General features: G+C 40.6%; 1 protein-coding gene across 2 annotated transcripts in view; it reads right to left on the reverse strand.

The window, feature by feature from the left end:
* ANKRD46 (ankyrin repeat domain 46) overlaps positions 1 to 9273 on the reverse strand; it is a 31192-nt gene extending 21919 nt beyond the window's left edge. Inside the window, exon 1 of one of the 2 annotated variants that reach the window (XM_038555201.1) lies at positions 9148 to 9273. The gene's annotated coding sequence lies outside the window, so the exon portion shown is untranslated. Of the gene's footprint in view, positions 1 to 8490; positions 8513 to 9147 lie in introns of those variants that run through there. The other variant, XM_038555202.1, reaches the window with a different exon arrangement.
* Between the last annotated feature and the right edge of the window lie 5910 nt (positions 9274 to 15183).

Genomic DNA, 15183 nt, shown 5'->3' on the forward strand with positions numbered 1-15183 from the left:
AAAAATCCCACTGCCTCCCTCTGGATTCACTCTTCTGAAGTTCACTCTCCACTTCTTTTAGTGAGGATCTATGAGAAGTACCCTCTTTTCAGTCTTCACAAATTTGGTTTAACTTGACTTTATTCTTAATTCAGGTGATCATGAGGTTATTAAAGCGGTCAGTTACTTTCCCTCACTACCTTGAAGCTCTCGCTGATGATTCTAGGCATCTATTACTGCCTCAGTTTGGTTGTTGTTCTTGCGTAGGAATGTATTCTTCCTTGTCTGGTTTAAAATGTTTCACTTTATCCTTACTGTACTACAGTTTTACTGGGATTCTCTATTTAGGAGGATTTATTTATCCAGCTTAGATTACAAATACATTCTGAATTCCAAGGACTCATGCCTTTCTTGAATTCTGGCAAATTCTCTTCAAAAAGTGCTTTTCAACCAATACCTTCCTTTTAGATAGATGTTGGAAACTCAATGATCAATTTATCCTTTTCTTAAAAAACAAACAAACAAAAAAGGTTTTTCTGTGCTACATTCTAGGTGCAGTTTTAGCACCATCTTCTAGTTCACTTATGCTCAGGCTGGTTTGAGCCTAAACGTTTACTACACTTAAAAAAAAAAAAAAAAAAAAAACAAAAAACTCATACTCTAAGTTTTCATTCCTAAGAGTTCTAATTAATTCTTCACATTCACCTGTTGTTCCTTTTTGTTTCATAATTTACTATTCATTTTTAATAAATGTGAGTCCTTTTTCTCTTTGAGCATATAGACACTTAATTAAAAGTCTTTGCTGGATGGTGCTCTAAAATTGTTTACTTCAGGACTGAATTTGTGTGCCAGTGCTAATATTACTGGATGAGGTCTCAGCACTTAGCATCTTTATTCCTTTTGGAATTTGTGCAGCAAGCTTATTTTGAGAGAAAGGTTTATTTGTTTGTTTTGTTCTCCATTCCTTCTCCCCCATGCTGACTCCTTCGGATAGCTGCCTCCATCCAACCTGCCACCTGGGAATGTAGTTCAGAGCCAGGTCTTATACAAGGTAAGTTGAACTTCTGTCTCTCAGTAATAGTGGGCTATTACAGATTTAATCACTGAGCCAAAGTCTGGTTCAGTTCCTGGCTGTTAAGACTGTCATGTCCTTCTGCCTTGCTAGGTCCAGCTTCTTTAAGCCCTCTGATTCCAGCAGCAGTCAAGAACAGTTTTATTTAGACTCCTTTCATGCTTAGGGAATCTTTACCCAAAGCCTTGACTTTAAGCCATAACCTTACTCCACTCCTGTCTGTGGAGCACTTTTAATCCTCACCACCCAGCAGAAGCCAAATATTTGCCCGCCACTATCCACTTCCAGAACAGCTAGCTGCAGCTCCACTCACCACACTGTGCTTCTACTCTATAGAGATGTTTATTTATTGTTCTGACTACATCTTCCTGGTTCCCTCTTTTTATGTTTGATCAATTATTGCCATGTACTGAAACATGAACTTAATGTACTATTTTGATCTAAAACCAACTATATATATTTTTCTATCCTCAGAAGCCTACTGCCACTGTAGTGGACACATCGGCTGCCTACCTAGTATCTAGTCCTATGTTTTTCTGCCCCACAGGACCCAACAGCCTACTTCTTCACTGCTGATATGCTCTGAAGGGGTCAGCACTGATTATATTAAGCCATGTAATAATTACATTCCCCTGGCTGTAGTGGTTTATTTAGAGGTAGATATGTGACCAATCCAATAAGACTCTGCTTGGAATGCTAGAGTGATATATTCTCCTTTTATCCTGAAAATATGGTATGTAAACAGCACCTAAAATTGCTTTGGTCATCTTGACATATATTTTATATACGTGTGCACACATACACACACATATGCATGCATGCACACACACATACTACAGGAAGCATACAAAGTAAACAGAAAAATAGAATCAAGCCTTGATTAAACCTCGTTTGAGGCACATATTAACTCTGGACTCTTAAAATACAGGCATAAGTAAAGTTTCTTTACTGACAGTTTAAGTTTGTTACTTAGAGCCAGATGCTTAAATAACACAGAACCTAAAGTGGTCATTACTACTGATACCTAACCTACTGCTATATGCCCTGTCACTGTTTTCTAAAAAGGAAAAGATATTTTTTTGTATTACATGTTTCAGCAAAAGACTCAGGTCAAAGGAAGGGTGGAGTGTTAAGGATATATTACTTGCTTCAAAAAGGAGATGAATGAAGCCTAGAAATCCCACATCTAAACGGGATAAGGAATTGGATGCTGACTGAAAGCTGGGTAAATTCTAGGAATTGACCAAGGAGATAACCCAGAGAACAAGCTGAAAAGATACTCTGAGTAAACAACTAAGATAAAAATAAGCTCACTGTGGGAAAAGCCTTTTTATAGACATTACGAGTTTTTGTTTTTTAAGACAAAATCAACGTAACAGCAGGCAAAACACAGGCAATGTGAGGTGGTTTTTTTTTTTTTGTTTTGTTTTGTTTTTTTTTGTTTTTTAAGACAAAGTAATAGGCAAAACACAGCCAAAAGATCAGGAAAGGGTAGAGAAAGATTTAAATGAAAGAAGCAGTGCCATTTGGTAATTGGGGAAAAAGTGACTGACTTTAGAACTAAAAATGCCACCAAAGTTACAAATGCCTAAACTCTTCCAACAATGTCACACTCAGGACATTTTATTTTAAAATTAAACTTAGGTTGGGGCACCTGTGTGGCTCAGTGGGAAGTGTCTGACTCGACTTCAGCTCAGGTCTTAATCTCAGGGTTGTGAATTTTAGCCCCACACTGGGGCTTTATTTTCCAATAAATAAATAAATAAATAAATAAATAAACAAACAAACAAACAAACAAACCTGGGTTAAAGGAAAAAAAGACATAATTAGTAAGAGAAAATACATATGTTATTTGATTAGTTTTAATCAAAGTATCTAGTCTCATAAAGACCTACTGTGGAAAAGACAGCTAAGTAAACTATGTTTTCTTGCAGTTATTTCTGACTGACTTGCTACCATCCCTACGTAACACTATCACATATCTTTTCATTGATTATATTCAGAAATTTGTGAAAAGTACTACTTATTAGTACCTAGCAACATATTTATGGATATGTCTCCTCAGGCAAGGAAAACAAAACCAAAACCAAACTATTGGGATTACACCAAAATATAAAGCTTTTGCACAAGAAACCATCAACAAAACAAAAGGCAACCTACTGAATGGGAGAGGATATCTGTAAATGATATATCTGATAAGGGGTTAATATACAGAATATATGTAAACTTACAGAACTCAACACCAAAAAAATAATCCAACTTAAAAATGGGCAAAGAAGCTGATTAGAGATTTTTCCAAAGACATACAGATGGCCAAAGAAAAATACTGAAAAAGCTGTTCAATATCATTAATCATCAGGGAAATGTAAATCAAAACAATGAGATATTACCTCACACCAGTCAGAATGGCTAGTCACAAAAAATAAGAAATAACAAGGGTCGTCAAGGATATAGAGAAAAGAGAACACTCCTGTACTGTTGGTAGGACTGTAAACTGGGTGCAGCCACTATGGAAAATAGTATGGAGGTTCCTCAAAATATTAGAAATAGGAAAACTATACGAACAAGTAATTCCACTACTGGTATTGACTCAAAGAAAATAAAAACACTAATTTGTAAAGAGAATATATGCCCCTATGCTTATGACAGCATTATATACAATGTCAAGTTATGGAAGCAACCCAAGTATTTATCCATAGATGAATGGATAAAGATGATATGGAGTGTGTGTGTGTGTGTGTATACACACACACACACACACACACATACATATACACACAATGGAGTATCACTCAGCTATTAAAAAGAATGAGATCTTGTCATTTGTGACAACATGGATGGACCTAGAAGGTATTATGCAAAGTGAAATAAATCAAATAAAGACAAATACCATATGATTTCACTTTTATGTGGAATCTAAAACAAACAAACAGAAACAGACTCATAAATACAGAAAACAAACTGCAAATTGCCTGTCGGAGAGGAGGGTAAAATAGGTGAAGGAGATTAAGAGGCACAAACTTCTTGGGGGAAAAAAGTACTACTTACTGGATAGCTTATCAAATACACACAAATGTCAGAATTCCTTTGGTATATATGTGTTTATGGTTGCATGAAAGAGAGCTGTTTACAATACCATGATTAAACATGGAGGGCATTATGCTAAGTGAAATAAGCCAGACACAGAAAGATAAATACTGTATGCTCTTATTTATATGTGGAATTTTAAAAAAGCCTAACTCATAGAACCAGAAAATATTAATAGTAGTTACCTCGGACTGAAGGGTGGAGGACAAGATGTTGGTCAAAATGTACAAACTTTCAATCAGAAGATGGCTAAGTTCTGAAGTTCTAACGTACAGTATGGTGATTATACTTAGTATTACTTTATTGTACACCTGAAATTTGCTGAGTAGATCTTAAGTATTTACACACTCACACACACACACACACACACACACACAAAGGTAACTATGTGAGGTAATGGATGTGTTATAATAACCTGACTGCGGTAATCATTTACAGTGTAGAAGAATACTAAATCAACACATTGTACCCCTTAAAAAAAAATCATGTCATGTAACCTAAATAAGTACAATTTTATTTGTCACTAATACCTTAATAAAGCTGGAAGAAAAAGGAACAAGCATCTTTTTAATCTGGAAATTAGCTGTTCCTTTTTCACTGATTTTATTTTTATATTTTAAGTTAAGTTGATCATTCTTAAGTCTACTTACTGGTTTGGGAAAAAGGACTTTATTACAAAGCTCTAACTATAAACTTGAGTTTTAATAATAGTGAAAATTATTTTAAACAGGTAAATCTTTTACAAACACCACAACGGAGTTCTTTATAAAATGCCTACACACAATCCAATTCCATAATTATTTTCCTTATAAGAAATCTAGCAAAAGTCTTTAGTAGAATGGTACTAAACAAATTTGGCATGACATTTCACAGTATAGTGACAATCTCAAAAGTTCTTCCATTTTTAAAGGACGAATAACAAAAGAAAGTCAACATGGAGTAAATGAAAAATTCTGAACCAGAAGAGGTTCGTTAGATCTACATGAAGAAAAGCATACCACTGAAAGTTATTTATAATAAGAAATTGAGAAAAAATCCAAGAAAAAAATGTGTTCTTAGGAATATGCAAAAAAATTAAGAATGCAGGTTGGGGAAAAATAGTATTAGGAGACTGGGATAAAACAAAACTGTTAGGTAAATAAAAACATAAATTTAAAATCCAAATGGTGAGCAGTAAGAAACAGAATATATATCACAGAAAATCAAATCCAGACAGAAAGGCCTACTTACAAAGTGATGCAAAAGAGAAGAAAAAAGAATGTGTGACACAATTAATACAACTAGAAACCAGAGCCAACCCATGAAAAATTCTCACAGAAAAAAAATGAAAACACAAAACAATAGGTATAAAATTAAGAAAATACTTCCCTCAACTGAAAAAAAGGGACTGAAGGACCTGAAATCTTCCAGATAAGATTAAAGGATTGAAAAAAATCAGTAGCTATAACCCTAACCTTTGAAATATTTTAATCACTTCAAATCTTTACAATGCAACAAATGCGGTACCTACTATGGAAATCGTACATGAGATCAAAGAAAGAGTTTATATCCACAGCTAAGATCCTGTAAATCTGCTATATGTTGTATATCTTACTGATTACTCTGTATTTTGGGCATTAACTAACTCAGGGCAAACATAAGAACCTGAACTCATGACTTCAAATAAAAATTGCACTGTTTTTCTACATTTACTTCCTTTTTAAACCATGCTGCCTTATATTATTATTTAGTTGCAATGAAGTATTAGTCTTCACACTTTTCAAGTAAACAGAAGTGTAGTTTTATTTTGTTACTTATGAATTAATTTTTATAACAGAATGGATGTATATCGGCACAGTCAGTTCTTACTACTATTGAGATAGCACACTTCAAAATAAATCCAATTTCTGGATGCATGTATTTTTATTTTTAAATGCACAGCCTATAACACTTGTAAGTTAATTATTTTTTAACATAAGGTAAGAACAAAGTGGCAAAAGAACACACTCCACCTAAGCATTTTCATGAGTCCTGAAATGTGTTATATACGAAGGATAAGCTTCTAGGTGTATTGATTTTGAAGGTTAATAATACGTTATTATCAGTAGTAGTATAGTTATTTAATTCTACCAGTCATTAACAAAATAATCCAAGTCCAGCTGCTAAGCAGATGAAGCTGGAAGTAAAATTATTTACCACGGAAATGACTACAGTGCTTTCTAATAATTTATATATGAGAAACTTATAGCTAACTTCTTCTAAAGAGTTGTCTATTACTTATAGACTCCAATTCCTCTCCCAATTCCTCTCCCATTCTCTCTATAAACCAGGTTTTAGCCCAGGGTTTCTCCCCCACTATTCTGAAAATGCTCTTGCGTGGTCACCAAGGACCTTTGCATTGCTAAATCCATCGGCTGTTTCACAGTCCTCATCTTACATAACTTGTCCACTGAGCAAGAGGAGACACAGATGATCACTTTCTCCTTCCTGGAACACTCTCTTCACTTGGCTTCCGGCACTCCACATTCCTACCTTCAAAGGCTTTCTTTGAGGTTCTTAATCTCCCCAACCACTGAATATGGAAAGCCCAGAGCTCAATCTTCATTTCTTTAGAACGGATCTCATACAATCTCGTTTTGTTTTGTCTTGTTTTTCAATCTCATGGTTTTAAATAAAATTTCTATTTCGAGTCCCAATCTTTCCATAAACTCCAGCCTCATATAATCCCATGTGAACAGGCATCTCAAACCTGACAGACACATCTAAAACTCTTAATTCCCACTCTATCCACCTCCCCTTATCTCTTCTGCCCTTAAATTTTCCCCATCTCGGTAAACAGCAACTCCATCCTTCCAACAGCAGGCCAAAGGCCTTAGAGTTAGGTTTCATTCTTTTACCTCTACACTGCACCTCCAATCCATCAATAGTAAATCCTGGCAACTACCACCTGGTCTAAGCCCCGATCACCTTTCGTTTAGATTCCTGAACCAACTTCCAACCAGTCTCCCCTCTCCCATCCTTGCCCACCACCCCCTGCCCCCGTCAATTCTGAACACAGCAGGCAGAGCAACGACTCTTTAAAAACATTAAGTCAGATCCTCCAACTCCTCTGCTCAAAACCTTCCACCCACTCCCCTCCTTATTCAGAGAAAAAGCCAAGATCTTTATAGGACCAGTTAGCTCTCAGACCCCATCCTGCCCTCCCTTACTCCATTCAAATGCACCCGCCTTCTTGCTGGTCCTCCAGTAAGGCTGGAAATCTCTGGTATACTCCTCCCCTAGGCAGCCCCATGGTTGTTGTGTTTGTTTTGTTCAAGAATCTTCCTCATTTTTAAATTGTATCTGCTTCTTATTTTAAAACTGCACCTGCTTCTTCCTATCCCCCTCAGCTGCTTTATTTTTCTTCTTAGCAACAGTTACCTTCTGACTGGATATATTTTAATTTTCTCAAATTATTTTGTTTATTGTACCCACTCTCACTTCCTCCAGTGGAAAGTAAGCTCCATGAAGACAAAGACACGTTTTTTGTTTTTTTTGTTTTGTTTTGTTTTGTTTTTTTCAGGCTTCCATCCCCAGTGTGTAGAACAATGTCCAGCCATGGAAGGCACTCAATATACATTTGCTACAAGAATACTGAATATGCAAACTTTTAAATCCTGATAAGGCTAAGAGATTTGAGAGACTACAGTATCCAATCTCCCTCCTTAAGGGAAATAGGACTTCACTTCTGACGTTCATGGAACTGTGGAAATTCTTTATCCTTCCTAGTAAGTGACTCCATATGCTCTAAGCAACATGCCAAAAATCTTCAGGCTCTCCAATATCCTTCCTATATCCAGGGAGGTATTAACTTAGGGTCATCAAAAAATCTTCATTTTCCTTCAGCACTACTGTCCTAACATTGCAAAGGCAAAGTGAACTCACTAAAAACGGTATCAAAGCACAAGTAATGAAGAAAAGTAATGAAGCTTGTAAACAGCCAAATGAACCCACGTCTATTTCACATCAAAGTGCATGGATAGCGGTGAGGGCTTCGACCAAGCTTAACTTATTATCCACTACAATCTTCAAAGAGCAAACATTTTTCTCATTAAACTCCTTAAAAACCAAAAAGGAGTTGGGATAGGGCTTTTGCAGATAGCCACGAAAATTAAGGCTGCGAGAAGTCCGTTCAGGCTACGAATCAAATTAAACAAACACGCAAGCAAATCCCTCTGGAACATGCTTGGACAGGGAACAGAAGCAAGGACGCTGGAGAACGGCAGGGGAGGCTCGGCTCAACCCAGCTCTCCCTCTGCTGGCTGCCCGACCCTCGGCAAGTTTGCTCAGACTCTCCGGGCTCAGTTTCCTCATCTGTAAAATGGAAACGGTACCTCACGGGGCTGCTGCGAGGATTGATCAGAGGGATTAGGTATTCCAACACGGAGCACCACGCCGGACACTTAGTGAGCACGGAGATGGGGACGACCGGCATTCCCGTACCACCGCTCCTACGGTGCTGAAGCGGGGCGCTCCTCCCTAGCACCTCACCGTCTTAAACACCGCGCACCAGCACTAGCAGCAGTGCGTCTTTTACCTACGGTCAGCAGCCAAGTTTAAAGAATACGCGTCCCTTTCCCTCCAGGCAGAGCACGGACCGGAAACCCGGAGGCTAAACACCCGCCTCCCGGCCTCGTCGCCGCCTCCACACGCCGAGCCGCGCACCCTCCGCACCCTCCTCTCGCCCGCCGCCTGCTGCCGCGTTCCCGCCGCGCCCCGGGCCCGCGACGCCCGCAGCCTCTCCCCGCGACAGCACGAGAGCCCTGGCCGGCCTCGCCCCGGCCCTCACGAGCGGCACAGCCCGGGCCGCCCGCCGGACCCGCGACGCCCGCTCGGGCTCCCTCAGGGCCGCCGCGTAGGGGCGAGGGCACCCGGGCACCCGGGCAGCCTCGCGCCCGCCCCCGGCCCCGGCCCCGGCCCCGGCCCGGGGCTCTCCGGGGAGGTGTCGCTGGCTCGGCCCTGGGGCCGCCCACGGGCCCCGGCCCACGTACCTGCGACCCCGCGGAGCGGCGGCGGCGGCGGCGGCGGCTGCAGGTGGAGAGGAGGAGAGGGGCGGGCCATAGAGACAGGCCGGGCTGCCCCGGGGCTAGAGCGGCCTCACGCCGCGCCGGACGGTGCGCCCCCTGCAGGCGGGAGGCCCGCGCGGCGACTCGGCTTCCCCAGAACCGGACGCTCCGCTCCGAAGGCGCCTGCTCGAATTCGGGAAAGGACGGAGCCTGCGCGTGGGCAGAAGACAATGACAGCCTAGGAAGAAGTTTTTCCAGCCTGAGTTCAGGAGCATTTTGCACTATTCACGTCCTTTTTCTAAATATTTAACATCCCAACCCCTCAGCTAAATGAAGGCTTCAAAGCAAGGATACTTTTATTAAAAGCTGTAAGCATCCATAGTCACCGACCTCTAGGTAAGGCTAATAACTCAGATGGATATATTCATAATAGCAACTGACTGCCATAATCCTAAAAATATGACGCTTTTTTTGTGTCAAAAATTGTTTGAATATTTACATCCTACTTTTTAGGATTCCTGGACTAAATGCAAGATGTATACAGCCAAATCTCACTGAAAATGTGGTGGATAGCAGGGTGGTGGAAGTTCATTTATACATATACAACATTTAAGTTTCCCAGCTCTGTTCCTACAGACTTCCTCTGCAAAGTGATTATCCCTTCTCTGAATTCTAGCACCACTTGCCCAACCAGGCCACCTTCTGGGATCTCATGTCCATCCACTCAAGAGCTATTATTATTCAGTCTAACAGTGTGTTCTTGGTAAAGTCATGTAAATGTTTAGGATCATTGTCAAATTTGAGAGAATCTCTTTCAAATTTCTTTCATATAAGAATTATGATTTCAGGGGGTGCCTGGGTGGCTCAGTCAATAGAGCATCTGACTCTTGACCTCAGGGTCATGAGTTAAAGCCCCACATTGGGCATGGAGCCCACTTTTTAAAAAATTATGGGGGATCCCTGGATGGCTCAGCGGTTTAGTGCCTGCCTTGGGCCCAGGGTGTGGTCCTGGAGTCCTGGGATGGAGTCCCACATTGGGCTCCCTGAATGGAGCCTGCTTCTCTCTCTGCCTATGTCTCTGCCTCTCTCTCTCTCTCTCTCCTCTCTCTCTCTCTCTGTGTCTCTCATGAATAAATAAAATCTTAAAACAAAAATAAAAAAATTATGACTTCAGGGCATTTCACATTTTCATGTGCAGTCACTAATCGTAAGTATTAATTACTATTTGAATGGATGACATTTATTAACCAATTTGTCATGGATGTCTTCCTTGTGGTTTGGGTTGAGTTTATAATATCTTCATTGATGCCCATAAATTTTGTCAAATCTACAAAGAATTTAAACCTTTTCCCAATATGTTCATAGGATGCACTTCTCTTCATTAATTGGCTTACTGAACAATCTGAGAGCGTATTTATTACTTCTATTCAAATATATTTCTTCCCCTCTATGAGTTATGCTTTTGTTTGATCTGAAAAAATGCAGGGACTGTGCAGACAGCTTTTTTTCTCAGGTGAGATTAAGGGAGTGAAATGCGCACTATTCATGTCCTGTGAATCCTCCACGGCACCACATGTGGGGACTATAGCACATCACTCTGGTCACTAGGAGTGTTCAGAGAAGCCTTTCCTCCACTTTGACAATAACTTAATGCTGCATGTGACCATAAACCACATGGACAATCCCATTAAATGCAAAACAGAGTATCCCCAACTGCATTTCTGCTTAGCAAGAGCCCCAAAATATCTATATTCACTCCAGTGCTACTCAAGAGAGAAGAGAGCCTTGGGAAGTCCGGGTAGAAATAGACAGCAGTCTTCATTGTAATTAAACTATATTAATTTTGCAAACTTTACAGAAACTTTTGACTGTGTGAACCTATTTCCAGAGTTCCTTCCAGGGTCTTGGAAGGAACCTGTACAAGGGAGGGTGGGGCTGTATTAGTTCTCTATTGTCACTGTAACAAATTATCACAAACTTAATGACTAATTCATCATCTTACAGTTCAGGAGGTCAGAAGTCCAAAATCAGTTTCACTGGGCCAAAATCAAAGTGTAGGCAGGGCTGCATTCCTTCTGGAGGCTCTAGAGAGGATCCATTTCCTTACCCTCTCCAGCTTCTAGAGGCTGCCCATATTCTGTGGCTCGTGGCCCCTTCCTCCATCCTCAAAACCAGCCATGTAGCATCATTTCTCCTTCTGACCTCTGCTTCTACTCTTGTATCTTCTCTAACTTTGACCTTCCTGCCTCATTATTAGGACTTATTATTAGGCTTACACTGGGCACACCCTGATAATCCAAAATTTCTCCACCTCAAGGTCTTTAACTTAATCACATCTACAAAGTCTTTTTTTCCCATTGCAAGGTAACATGGTTTCTGGGGATTAGGTCATGGACATCTTTGAGGATGTTATTCAGACCCCTACAGGGTCCTGAAGCTCAAATTCTATTCCCTTCATGTAAATCTGCCTGTTCTTCCTCAATGCCAGAATCTATTTGGTCCTGAGTTCTGATTGTGAGACTTCCATTGGGGAAGAGTACCTGTAATTACAACTGGACCAAGTGTTATGAAGGAAGAGAGAAGAGATGCTATATACAGGCAAATAATATGGGACCTAATTTATGTGGAAAGGCAGCACAATGCCTTTGAAGAAGTGATAATGCATTTGAGACACAAAAGATGAGAAAGAGTTAATTATGCAATGAACAAGGGGAGTGTTTTAGAACAGAGGATAGTATGTATAGCCTGGGAATGGTGATGTCAGAAGGTCAACATGAAGGTGCCTGGCTGGTTAAATCAGCAGAGCATGCGACTCTTGATCTCAAGGTCATGAATTCAAGGACCACATTGGGCTTGGAGCCTACTTAAGAAGGAGAAGGAGGAGGGGGAGGGGGAGGAAGGGGAAGAGGTGGTGAGCATGGCCCAGTTGTGTCCCACCATTGAATCCTTAACACTACCACAATGAATGGCATGTAGTAGGTGCTCAAGAATATAGCTTAGTGGTTGTCAGTCCTGGCCACACGTTATAGTCACCACAGGGGCCTAAAAATACCAACACCCAGGTCCCAGTCAAAACCAAATAAGAATTGTTTTGAAGTATGGCCCCAGCATCCATACTTTTAAAAGCTGCTCTGGGACAGCCTGGGTGGCTCAGCAGTTTAGCGCTGCCTTCGGCCCTGGGTGTGGTCCTGGAGGCCCTGGATCAAGTCCCACATCAAGCTCCCTGCATGGAATGGAGCCTGCTTCTAGCTCCGCCTGTGTCTCTGCCTCTCTCTCTGTCTCTCATGAATAAATAAATAAAATCTTAAAAAAAAAAAAAAAAGCTGCTTGGAGAATTCCAATATGTAGCCAAAGTGCAAGGCTGAGAATCACTGTGTCAGATACAACTGAGCAAGTGAATGGATGAATGCATGATAGAAAACACTAGCTTGGGATAGGATTTTCCTTTAGGCGGTTTTCTTCTGGATAGGGGAAAAAGAGTTTGGGCTAGGCTGATTAGACATTACTATACCATCTTAGAAAATGCAGAAAGGGCTTTCAAAGGCAGAATTGAATACTTATCAGAAGGGACTCAGAGTGACCTAGCAATCATCCCATTATAACCAACTGTCCCTGCAGAAAAGAGATGTGTTGAAATGGGAAAATGATTTTAAAATATACCATACTAGAATGCCTGGGTGGCTCAGTTGGTTAAGTGACTCTTGATTTTGGCTCAGGTCATGATCTCAGGGTAGGCCATGGAGCCTACTTAAGATTCTCTCTCTCCCTCTTCCTCTCCTTCTTCCTCTCCCTCTCTAAACAACAACAGGGCAGCCCTGGTGGCTCAGCGGTTTAGTGCCGCCTTCAGCCCAGGGCCTGATCCTAGAAACCTGGGATTGAGACCGACGTTGGGCTCCCTGCATGGAGCCTGCTTCTCCCTCTGCCTGTGTCTCTGCCTCTCTCTCTCTGTCTCTCATGAATAAATAAATAAAATCTTTAAAAAAAAAACAACAATAACAAAACCAAAAAATACCATACCAAGGAAGAGGAATTTCTACTTGTTTTTGAGCTTAACTACTAGGTTAGTTTTTTGTAGTTCTAAAGAATGACCATCAGAGGGAGACATGCTCCTGAAAGTGTTGCTTTCAGGAGCGTCCCATCTCTCACACCAGGCAAAGAAGAGTCCGGTGTTTTTAACAGCATCGTGGATTCCCAAGCCTTAACCAACAAACGAGTAAGTCGCAGGATATAAGACAAGTAGAGCATATATATGTACACTAGAGTTAGATTTATTTCAGTTCCCCAACAGTTTAAACATTTAAACCACCAGAAAAAAAGTGAAGTGTGTACGTGTGCCAGGCATTGTATGTGCAACACTGAGGGAAAAAAATGGAGTCTAGGAGGATAATCTGTTCAGCAACCAACACAACTAGAAATTAAGTATGCCAGCAAAAGCTTCAGAAAGGGATCTCTCTCCCTTTATTAACTGCAAAGTAAACATTTAGGTCTTGAATTTCCGGACCTATGTTAAGAGTCAGATCCCTGGAAAGAAAAAAAAGAACTTGGCTCCTCGCTGCAACACCCATTTGTTGTTTTCCTTTGCACTTATCCATGCATGCCAGAAACACACGGATTTTCACACATACGTGTTAGACTACTGTATGTGATGGGAACGTATATAGTGCTTACTCTGATTAAGCTTCCCTTCCAAAAGTTAAGGAACTGATCATGAGTAAGGGAATACCTTTTGCAAAGGTTTAAGCAAATGCATTGCTTTGCAAAGCCTTTAAACGTGACTGGTGAGATTATGCCCATGACCACCAGATCTCAGTCACTGAGTAATGAGTTATGAGCTCTTAGGGATGTGAAAGTCATATCTTACTTGGCATATAGGGATTATGTGCGAACCTGAGAAATGATCTCCCAAAAAGCACTGTTGTATGTCATTGAGAAAAGCCCATAAAACTCTCCAGAGTCCATAAGAAATGATGATGTCCACATATTTGATCATTTATTTTATACTTCAAAACAAGCACTAGAAACTCAGAAGTCAAAAGGTTTGTAAATGTTTTCCGAAGCGGGCAAGGAAAGCCAATAGGAGATAATATGGAAAAGCTGGTAGCCCAGGTTGGCCCAGCCTTTTCAACTTTCTTTTCTGGCCCTAAATTTCCTTCCTAACCTTCTAATATTCCCACTCCTTAGAGACTACACAAGTTCAGGATTTGTTAGGTGTGGACAAAGGAGAAAATAGGGTGGGGTTCATGCTGGGGCCAGAGGGCTCTGGAATGTCTGCTCATTCCAGAAAATGAGCAGCTGGTTCCAGCAATCTGTGTTGTTAAAGGGTTCGCTCCAACCCTGGAACAGTGCTTAGCTCACTCTGGGGGCTCAAACCAAACTGACATTTTAGGCTTCAAGGGATCTTAACTCTCATATTCATCTCAAAATAAGCTGCTAGTGATCAAACAGAAGCAAAGCTCTTCTCCTTCTATCTAGATCCTGAAACATACTCCAGGGAATGAGCTTTATCAGAACTTGCCTTAGATTGGCTCTCTTCCTCTCAAAACACAGAGCTTGTGCTTTCATTTCTACCTTTACAAAACTGCAATGCCAAAGTTAGGAGGAAGCCTGAGTCTATTTTGCTTTGACAACTCTTTTCTGCCAATACAACTGGACTAATACATCGTTTGAACTTAAACACCTGACCAACAAGAAAGGAGACATTTTTACAGGGTGAAGAAAAGGGGAGGTGAATAAGTAATGTGAATTGCTCTTAGCCTATGCATTTGTTTTAAGGCAAATAGAATCAGAAAAGACATACAAATTATTTTTTTTATAAACCTCAAAAATGTATTTTGTGTGTCTATCTTCCAAACTCGTGGTACATTAAAAAATAAATGGAGTTCGCTGACTTCTGTGTTTTTGTCATGTTATCCAGCAGGATTTTTTTAAAAAAATTATTCATTTATTTATTCATGAGAGAGAGAGGCAGAGACACAGGCAGAGGGAGAAGCAGGCTCCATGCAGGGAGCCCGATGCGGAACT

This window comes from Canis lupus, chromosome 13 (assembly GCF_011100685.1).
Source record: "Canis lupus familiaris isolate Mischka breed German Shepherd chromosome 13, alternate assembly UU_Cfam_GSD_1.0, whole genome shotgun sequence".
In the NCBI taxonomy this organism is placed as follows: domain Eukaryota; kingdom Metazoa; phylum Chordata; class Mammalia; order Carnivora; family Canidae; genus Canis; species Canis lupus.